This window comes from Protopterus annectens, chromosome 7.part0 (assembly GCF_019279795.1).
Source record: "Protopterus annectens isolate FY-2018-M chromosome 7.part0, PAN1.0, whole genome shotgun sequence".
In the NCBI taxonomy this organism is placed as follows: Eukaryota; Metazoa; Chordata; order Ceratodontiformes; family Protopteridae; genus Protopterus; species Protopterus annectens.
Genome location: NC_056739.1, coordinates 1,525,819,188 through 1,525,830,747, shown reverse-complemented (window position 1 = coordinate 1,525,830,747; position 11,560 = coordinate 1,525,819,188).

Here is an 11,560-nt window from a genome sequence, read left to right as displayed (position 1 = left end):
GTAATGATGAGTGTGGAAGAGAGGTGAAGAAGAGAGTACAGGCAGGATGGAGTGGGTGGAAAAGAGTGTCAGGAGTGATTTGTGACAGACGAGTACCAGTAAGAGTGAAAGGGAAGGTCTACAAGAGGGTAGTGAGACCAGCTATGTTATATGGGTTGAAGACAGTGGCATTGACAAAAAGGCAGGAGTCAGAGTTTGACGTGGCAGAGTTGAAGATGTTAAGATTTGCACTGGGTGTGACGAGGATGAACAGGATTAGGAATAAGTATATTAGAGGGTCAGCCCAGGTTGGAAGGTTTGGAGACAAAGCCAGGGAGGCAAGATTACGTTGGTTTGGACATGTGCTGAGGAGGGATGCAGAGTATATTGGGAAAAAGATGCTAAGGATGAAGCTGCCAGGTAACAGGAAAAGAGAAAGGCCTAAGATGGGTTTATGGATGTGGTGAGAGAGGACATGCAGGTAGTTGGTGTGACAGAGCAAGATGCAGAGGACAGGAAGAAATGGAAACAGTTGATCTGCTGCGGCGACCCCTAACGGGAGCAGCCGAAAGAAGAAGAAGAAGTTTTTGCATTCCACCTCAAGCTTGTGTGAGTGCAGCGCTACAAAAATTGTCTGATCAGATAATGTGCACAGAGCAGAATTATCCAACCTCACTCCTGATTATTCTAGGGGATTATAATAAGGCAAATCTCAGCCATGAACTTCCTAAATTTGCACAACATATAAAGTGTCCTCCCAGAGAAAGGAACACACTGGATCATTGTTATACACTGCTAAAACATGTTTATTGTGCTGTCTCCCTTCAAGTGAGCTAACTTGAAGGGGGCTTTTCTGACCAATGTTTGATTCATTTGTTTCTTACCTATAAGAGCAAGTTAAAATCTGCAAAACCTATGATCAGTACTGGGAGAAAGTGGACGATTGAGGCAAAGCTGAAGGTGAAAACCTCCTTTGGTTATATTGACTGGAGTGTCTTTGAAGATTGTGCTGCTAACTTGCTTGAGCTGGCAGACACAGTAACATCTTGTGTCACTTTCTGTGAAGATATGTGTCTCCACTAAGACCTGGTTAAAATTTAACAGCAACAAACCCTGGTTTACTCCTAAACTTAAGCAGCTTAGTCAAGCCAAGGAAGATACCTATAGAAGGGGGACAGAACACTTTTAGACAGGCAAAGAACACACTGACAAAAGAAATCAAAGTGGCTAAAAAGAACTTTTCTGAAAAGCTGAAATAAATGCATAGCCAATGATCCTGCATCAGTGTGGAAAGGTCTACAAAACATTACAAACTACAAGAAACCATCCCCCTACACTGCAGCTGATTACCAGCTGGTTGATGACTTGAATGTGTTTTATTTATTTATACGCCCCAGGCTACAAATGACACTGTAGCCAGCTCTCTCAGTGTTCATACTTATATGACTCTCTCTTCCACACATTCTCACATTCAACCTGCATTAATTATCTCTGAAAAGGATGTGTGTAGTTTTTTTTTTTTAAAAGACAGCACGTTAAGAAAGCAGCAGGTCCAGACAGGGTTGTTGTTTAAAAATCTGTGCTGATCAAATGGCTCCTGTTTTTTCTCAGATGTTTAATAAATCATCAGAGCTGTGTGAACTTCCCTTATGCTTCAAGCAAGCCACGATCATTCTAGTCCCTAAAACATCCAGTATAACAGGGTTGGATGACTATAGGCCTGTTGTTTTGACATTGGTGGTCATGAAGACTTTTGAGAGGCTGGTGTTAGCTCACTTGAAGGATATTACAGCTCCCTTGTAGGACCTCCTTCAATTTGCTTATTGAGAGAGAATTGGTTAGTGGATGATGCAGTAAACATAGGTCTGCACTATATCTTGAAACATCTTGACAACCCAGAGACATATGCAAGGATTCTGTTTGTGGACTTCAGTTCTGCATTTAATACAATAGTTTTGGAACTTCTTCACTTGAAACTCTCCCAGCTTTCTGTTCCTGCCTCCACTTGTCAATGGATCACCAATTCTCTGCCTAATAGGAAACAGCAGGTGAAACTGGGGAAATTTACATCTAGCTATTGCATGATCAGTACGGGTGCCCCTCCATGGATGTATGCTCTCTCTTATACTATTCTCCCTCTACACTAATGGCTGTACCTCTAAGGACCCCTCTGTCAAACTTATTTAAAATGTGGACGATACAACCATTATTGGCTCATCAGGAATGGTGATGAGTCTGCATACAGATGGGAGGTTGAGCAACTGACCCTTTGGAGTAGTCAGAATAATCTGGAGCTGAACACTTTTAAAACTGTGGATATGACAGTGGACTTTAGGAGTGGTACCAAGGACATTGGAAAGCATACTGATTGTATGCACTTCAGTACAGTTTTTCAAATGGGGGCAGGTAGCAGACCTAGGACCCATGAAGAAGCCCAAACCAAATTGAAAAGAAAAAACTAAAATAGATGATGGTCACATACTAGAAACAATCCCTTGATCATCAGAAAGACATTTGCACCTCATCAGGGATTTGACTGCTTTTCTTTTGTTTCAGTTCAGCTGTTTGAAAGGTGATAATTGACCAACTAATGCTATCTAGAACACTGGGAAAAGCCACAAGAAATCATACTGCACTTCTGGTTCTCCTGTTGCGAGTTTCCCTTAATTCTTTAGCTGGTACTGCTTCTGTGATTGGTGGAGCATTTCTCAGATGATGTCAGTGGAAAGAGTTGTGCTGGCAGGGAGGGGAAGAAATTGTGACCATTTATAATGGCGCAGATAATGCATGGCTGGCTGGGCAAAAATATATATTTAAGCATGTAAGGAGAGGCATGCACACTTGGGAGGTGTGGACCCCTGACACTAATAGGGCAGCTTTCCATTTTCTGACCTGTTTAGCAAGTGAAGCAAAGCTTATCTTCACCTGATGTCACTTGGCAAGATCAGGAATGTAACTAGAAATTTACATGCTCTACCCAAACCTAATTTTATTGCCTGTGTCACTCGTCTATGAGTTAAAAAATGTATCTAACCCTGAAAATGTCACCCCTATACACAGGCCACATTGTTTTCATATATTGCCACTTCTGTTTCTCTCTGCCTTCATTGCATATCTATTCAGTAACTACATTTCCGTACCTGCACTGCTTCCACTTTAGTTTCACCTCTACCCTTCCCTGCTTAGCATCTGTAAGTAGCTTACTTATTTCCCCACATTAGTGGTTGCCGTTTTCAAAAAGTAATTTCCAGCCCTGCAGATGTCCCTTGTGGCCGGAGTTCAGGTGTGCATGCCACATAAGTTCTTTTTAGTGAGAAAGAGTGTCATTAAATAAAGGATTACTTGTTAACCTTGTAAATGATGTTATTACATTGTTCAATCATCACTTAGTCAAATGTTTAACATTTTATGACAAGAAACTGTGTGAATGCAATTATGACACTTTGTACTCAAGTTTAAACAGATTGGATGAAAGCCTAAGAATTGCGGGGCAATAATACAGTGAGCTGTAAAGGCTATAGTGTACAGCTATTATAATTACTCCTGGTTTTGAGTTACTGATATATTTTTGACACAAAGCACATTACAGTGTATGTCTTGAGCTACTGATATATTTGAATGTTTTGAGCTACTGATATATTTTTTGGCACAAAGTGCATAATGGTGTTTTATTTTCCATATACTACAACTACTTTCCTGCTAAAAGTATTGCTCCTTCTGCATGCTTTGTTTAGCTTATTGGAGCACCTGGGTGGATTAATGTTCCCTATATACATATCCAGTTGCCAAAATACATGAACTATTTTGTTTAAATATTGCCTGCACCAGAATTAACATAAACATTACAAATACTGATACTGCAGTTGTACTAATCTTAAAACTGTGCTACTGACTGCAATATTTCATTAGGTCATTCAGTTTGAAATGTCTGTTTGCTGTACTGATTCATTGTTTGTCTTTTATTTGTTGTAGTAAAACCACAACAGGCACCCAAAGAGGCAGAAGGTAATAATAAAACACGAGCCTGTAGGTGTAAGCAGCAGCAGGTTTAATCACATAAACGCCACACAATACAAAGCGTTTTTGTCCACCAGACTTCTTCAGATGTAAAATGAATGAATGAATGAAGGCTGTGCCTGCTTATATACCCCTCCCAATTTAATTAATAGTTAAAACAATTGTTTAATTGACACCAATTAAATCCTGTAACTAAAATATTCGTGACTACCTACCAACTTGCCACAAATACAGATGAAAGTAGATAAAAACATGCACATTTTTAAAAAGAACTTTAAAATAAATATATAAATACTAAAACCATCATAATGTGTTGGACAGATAAATAAACTTGAATAAAAAAACAACAAAAGGAACTTGCAAAACAATATATGCACTTATTTTATAGTTTTGCAGCTCTCATTTTTAAAATAGGGGCAATGGATATGTATTCATTCAGCCCTGGGAATCTATTGGCTTCCAATAACAACTACAAAAATATTTCTCTCACCTCTATCTTATTTTCCCACGGGCCCCCCCTCATATCACATTGCACCTTCTCTACAACAAAGAAGCCCCATTTTGCTTGGGGACATGTCACTGTATGTTTAAACAAGGCATTTTTAATATCTTCGACTCTAATAGCATATAAATGCTCATAAATCCTCCTTTTGAGTTTACGAGTAGTTTTTCCAATGTAAAATGCACCACAGGTTTTACATAGGGCTAAATAAATCAAGCCTTCACTATTACAGTTGGAAAAACTACTACTCTGAATCTGATGGCCTCTTGACAGGATGTATACAGAATCCTATCTAAGTATATATGGGCATTGGGCACATGCCCCACATTTGTAGGTTCCCAATTTCTTACATGAAACAATAGAACCATTATGCTCCAACAAATCCTTGAGGTTCCTGCCTTTTTTATATGTAAATCCTAGGGTGTTGGTAAACAAAACGTCCAACTCTGAATAACACCTAAACCTGCTCCAGTGTTGAGTAATAATATTTTTAATCCTAGAGGTATTCTTAATATAAAACATCACATAGTTACCCCCAAGGTTTCTTGATTTCATCCCTGGTAACGTCACCCCTGGTTGTTGTGTGGCACCCTGCACATTTATAGGTACTATCACACTTGTATCTCCTGTTCCCAAAATAGGGGCAAACCTATCCTTTCTCCCATTCTTTACTTCCTCCAAAACCTCATCAATTAAATAGTTAGGATACTTCCTAGATATAAACATTTCTTTGACTCTCTGACTTTCATCTTCGAAGTCCAAGTCCAAAAAGGTCATCCTACAACTACGGACAAATTGTCCCTTGATAATACTTCTCTTCTGTTTAAACGGATGGGAACTAGTGAAATATAGGTACGAGTTAGAAAAGGTTTCCTTTCTATATACATTAGATGTAAACTGCTGCCCTAGGACGTCCAGAATGTTCATATAATCATGTGTAATATGGGAAGTAAATTTCAAAAAAATTAGTGGTATGGTTTAGATAGTCTATGAATTCTGTTAACTTTTCCATACTACCTTTCCAAAAAATGCAAATATCATCCAGGTAATGTTTGTAATATACCCAATATTGTGCATTTTCAGACTGGAACACAAACTTCTCTTTCCAAACCATGAGCACAATGGTGGCATAAGTAGGGGCACAACTTGCCCCCATGGCCACTCCCTGGATCTGTTTAAACAACTCACCCTCAAAAAATATAAAGTTGTGTTTCAATACACACCTGAGGGTGATGCAACCCGACAAAGGTGGAGGGGTGGTCTTCATGGACAGTATTTTGTATTCCAGTAAGATGATTGATATGCTTAATGATACCAACAGGTATGTTAGGGTATCCAAGAATGAGATTAACTTAGCATACCGTAAGATTGATTTGGTTTTACAGGACATGCTGAATGACAATTTTACAAATCAGGACACTTTTAAGTATCTCAGTGTGGACAGACCCCATATCCCTGCTATTTTCGGGATACCCAAGGTACATAAAAGTGTGGAGGATCCACCCCTGAGACCCACTGTGGCAGCCAATGGCTCTAAAACCCATCCGTTGGCCAAATATTTGGATATAAAATTAAAAGATATTTGGGTTAGGGCCAATGGTATACTTAAGGACTCCTGGGAATTTTTGAGAAGCATTAATAGCAACATGTATTCAGATTCCTTAATATTTGTAACCATTGATATTCAGGATTTATTTAATGTGATTCCACATTCTACAGGGTCAGAATGGTTCCAGGATGCCATTCACCAACATGGAAAACTTGACCACAATACTTTTCTTGTTTATACAGAGTTGATGGATTTGGTATTGAAACGCAATTTTATATTTTTTGAGGGTGAGTTGTTTAAACAGATCCAGGGAGTGGCCATGGGGGCAAGTTGTGCCCCTACTTATGCCAACATTGTGCTCATGGTTTGGGAAGAGAAGTTTGTGTTCCAGTCTGAATATGCACAATATTATGGGTATATTACAAACGTTACCTGGATGATATTTGCATTTTTTGGAAAGGTAATATGGAAAAGTTAACAGAATTCATAGACTATGTAAACCATGCCACTAATTTTTTGAAATTTACTTGCCATATTACACATGACTATATGAACTTTCTGGAAGTCACTATAAAAAGACGTCCTAGGGCAGCAGTTTACATCTAATGTATATAGAAAGGAAACCTTTTCTAACTCGTACCTATATTTCACTAGTTCCCATCCATTTAAACAGAAGAGAAGTATTATCAAGGGACAATTTGTCCGTAGTTGTAGGATGACCTCTTTGGACTTGGACTTTGAAGACGAAGGTCAGAGAGTCAAAGAAATGTTTATATCTAGGAAGTATCCTAACTATTTAATTGATGAGGTTTTGGAGGAAGTAAAGAATGGGAGAAAGGATAGGTTTGCCCCTATTTTGGGAACAGGAGATACAAGTGTGATAGTACCTATAAATGTGCAGGGTACCACACAACAACCAGGGGTGATGTTACCAGGGATGAAATCAGGAAACCTTGGGGGTAACTATGTGATGTTTTATAATAAGAATACCTCTAGGGTTAAAAATATTATTACTCAACACTGGAGCAGGTTTAGGTGTTATTCAGAGTTGGACGTTTTGTTTACCAACAACCTAGGATTTACATATAAAAAAGACAGGAACCTCAAGGATTTGCTGAAGCATAATGGTTCTGTTGTTTCATGTAAGAAATTGGGAACCTACAAATGTGGGGCATGTGCCCAATGCCCATATATACTTAGACAGGATTCTGTATACATCCTGTCAAGAGACCATCAGCTTCAGAGTAGTAGTTTTTCCAACTGTAATAGTGAAGGCTTGATTTATTTAGCCCTATGTAAAACCTGTGGTGCATTTTACATTAGAAAAACTACTCATAAACTCAAAAGGAGGATTTATGAGCATTTATATGCTATTGGAGTCGAAGATATTAAAAATGCCTTGTTTAAACATACACTGACATGTCCCCAAGCAAAATGGGGCTTTTTTGTTGTAGAGAAGGTGCAATGTGATATGAGTGGGGGCCCATGGGAAAATAGGATAGAGGTGAGAGAAATATTTTGGCAGTTGTTATTGGAAGCCAATAGATTCCCAGGGCTGAATGAATACATATCCATTGCCTCTATTTTAAAAATGAGAGCTGCAAAACTATAAAATAAGTACATATATTGTTTTGCAAGTTCCTTTTGTTGGTTTTTGATTTAAGTTTATTTATCTGTCCAACACATTGTGATGGTTTTAGTATTTATATATTTATTTTAAAGTTCTTTTTAAAAAAATGTGCATGTTTTTATCTACTTTCATCTGTATTTTGTGGCAAGTTGGTAGGTTGTCACGAATATTTTAGTTACAGGATTTAATTGGTGTCAATTAAACAATTGTTTTAACTATTAATTAAATTGGGAGGGGTATATAAGCAGGCACAGCCTTAATTCATTCATTCATTCATTTTACATCTGAAGAAGTCTGGTGGATGAAAATGCTTTGTATTGTGTGGCGTTTATGTGATTAAACCTGCTGCTGCTTACACATACAGGCTCGTGTTTTATTATTACCTTCTGCCTCTTTGGGTGCCTGTTGTGGTTTTACTGGTTCTTGGTTCTGTGGCACCCTTTCCTTGGAGTTTTTGGATCTTTTATTTGTTGTATTATGTCTGTATGATTAGTAATTCCATACTGTTAATCCCTGCCTACTGCACTTTCTGACCTTCACATCTAACAAAGCAATGCTTCCATTATGCTTAATTCAACTAATTTCTAATGTGTGTGTATATACCAATTTTTAAAAACTCCCCCTGCTAATTGCTCTGTTTTGAAAATATCCTTTTTCCAGCACCCATTCAGAATTCCATAAGGGAGCATCATGTCTGGAACACCCACCAGAGTCCAACAAAGGAAAAAAAAAGGAAAACTTAAAATTCCAGCACCAAAAGGACAACTTAAAAACTAACACCACTACTCTGTGTACTAGGCAAGTCAACTAACTCTGGTATCTCCTTAGTTATTAATTGTGAAGTGGTGCACACACCAACTTGGTTGCTACCATCTAGGCCCCCCCCATACACTCACAAAAACATTTTACTTTACTTTCTTTTCTCTCTTTCCACTAGAAAGACAAGTAGTAAGGGAATAGCATCATAAACAAAAGACTTAAATTGATAAATTCTGCAGACGTCAGTAACTTTAAGAAAACATACCAGTTTTAAGTTGCTGCACTGACCTGTGGCTTTCTCAGCTGGGTGATTGCTTTTTTTCTCTTCTGCCCAGTGTGAGCTAGAAGGTCAACCCTCTCCATTTGCCCTCACTCTGCTCGGGATCACGCTGCTCTCCCTACCCCGATTTCTACCCACCCCTTTTCAATTACATTTATCCCTACAAAACCACTCCCATCTACTAGACCCAGCTAATCAGCATCTCATCTCAATTAACCACACCTGGTTCCTTCCAACCCTAATTCTTGTCCCTCCTTCAACAATAACTTCAATCTTTTGTATCAATTCCTATTATCCTTACAAAAAGAGTACTATTAATTTTCCTACAGAACCTTTTGTCTAGGTACCTCTTCCTATATCCTGCTTTCTACTTATATCTCTGAATACTCAGCAAACTCCTAATAATAAACTGGAACCCTTATCCCACAACACTAAAACTATTCCACTGTACATTATACTCCTTATAATACTCTTCATAGGGACACACTTCACTCCCTACCACTCTCTCATTCCCTCACCATCACCCATTTATAAGAGTACATCACCTTTCAAAACAAATCACAAACCCATATAGAAACATACCTCCATCTGTCTATAATACCACCATCAACATACAAATGACTTATAAGATACCTAAGCACAATGTAGCAACTAACATCTCTCTTAGATACCATAAGAAAACTGTAAAATTACTAAACACCCTAATTAAAATAACGGCGATATATATCCCAGTCTTGGCCCTATAAATATTCCCTCCCAAACAAATAAACCTACCTCATCATTCCAGCTCCCACTTAACCAGTCTTGCTCAGCCTCCAACCTGCTACTTATTAACCTAACTCTTAGAAGTGTTGTTAACAAGATTAATAAACTACATGTCACTCTGTCACTGTACTCACCAGACATTGCCATCCTAACTTAAACATGGCTCATACCACACATAAATGACAATGAGATCATCCCTATAGCTTACAATATTCTTTGGGCTAATAGGATAGTAAAAAGAGATGGAGGAGTAGCTATAATTTATAAAAACAATCTCACACTACAATTACTAAACATATCTCCACCAAACATTGACAATGCTGAAATACTTATATCCAAACTTCAAATGAACTCAAACAAACACCTAGTAATCATAGCTAGCTATATTCCACCAGGTAATAACCTCTCCACCTTAGAGCAAATCTTATGTTGAATATCTAACACCATTACTCAGGAAACCATAATTATGGGAGACTTTAATATAGATTGGTACTTATGTAATTCCCAAACACCTATTAACCATAGTAACCTCTATGGCTTCTCACAAATAATCCAAACCCCAACAGAATAGACAAAAAAATCAAACAAACGCATTATCCTAGACTGGATACTTAATAATAAACCCTCTCACTCCCAACACTTTGGCTGTCTGCCTGACAGCCTCAGTGATCATATACCAACCTACATACTCAGGAAACATGCATATCCTCTCAAACAATCTGATTACCTCTAAATCCATAATATGAAAAACTTCAATTCCCATACACTAATATCAACACTGAATTTCTGAAACAATGCCCCTAGACTCAGTTGTGGAATACTTCAACGAGACATTCCTTAGAATTCGTAACAACATCACTCCAACTAGGCTAATTCGTACCAAAGCAAATTATAATCCATGGCTCTCCAAGAAAACTAAAACCCTCCTAAAACTAAGAAACAAAGCCTGGGACCTATGGTACGCTAACAAATCTTACTCAAATCGCCTAGAATTTCAAAAACTCAGGAATAAGGCTAAAACCCAAATAACACAAGATAAAAAAAATTATTACACTGCTCTACAACTGAAACATAAAAAAATCCTCAAAAATTTTGGTATGCATTTAAGAAAATACTTAAGCCAGGACAAACTACAATCTCACCCCCATCCACTCCTAACAATCTTACTAGCACTACAGAACAATTCAATACTTTACTGAAAGTATTCTAAAACTCACAAAAAACAACTCTCCCAGTCAATCATTTATACCCACCATAATAAAAAATAACAATGCTACCTTTCCCTTCTAACCTGTCCCTATTTCTACTATCCAAAAACTACTTAAAAAAACTAAAGCCCGCAACAATAACAGCCAACAAACTACCAGCCATCATCCTCAAAATAGCAGCAGATGCAATTGCTTATCCTGTCTCCATTCTTATCAATCGCTGCATCTCTGAACAATATGTAGCACAGATCTGAAAAATATCACATATAATCCCTCTACACAAAGGTGGCACCTCAACTGAACTTTCAAATTATAGACCTATAGCCATCCAATCTCCTCTATCTAAAATTCTTGAAAAATGTTAGACCAAATCATAGCACCACAACAGCCCTCTTGAATTTTACTGATGGCATTAATCACCCCAAAAACAAAGGAAACATTGTTGTAACGGTCTTCACAGAGATGTCTAAAGCCTTTGATACTGTATCTCATCCCAAGGAATAATTCACTCTCTCTGACCTAAACCTTAGTCCTTCTGCCATCAACTGATCCTAAAGCTATCTAACAGGATGCCAACAAGCTGTGCAATGGTTGCAAGACTCCCCCTCCCCCACTGTCACATTAGGAGTACCACAAGGATCCATATTAGGCCCCCTTCTATTCAGTCTATTTACCAATAACCTTAGCACAGCCACTTCTTCAGCCACCTTGATCCAATATGCAGATGATTCAACACTTATATGTGCTGCCCCCAACATACAATAGCTCCAATATATTACACAAAGATCCTTTACCACTATCCAAACCTGTCTCACTAATGTTCAGCTCATTTTAAATCCTAGTGAAACCAAACTTATGATCATCCAACCTA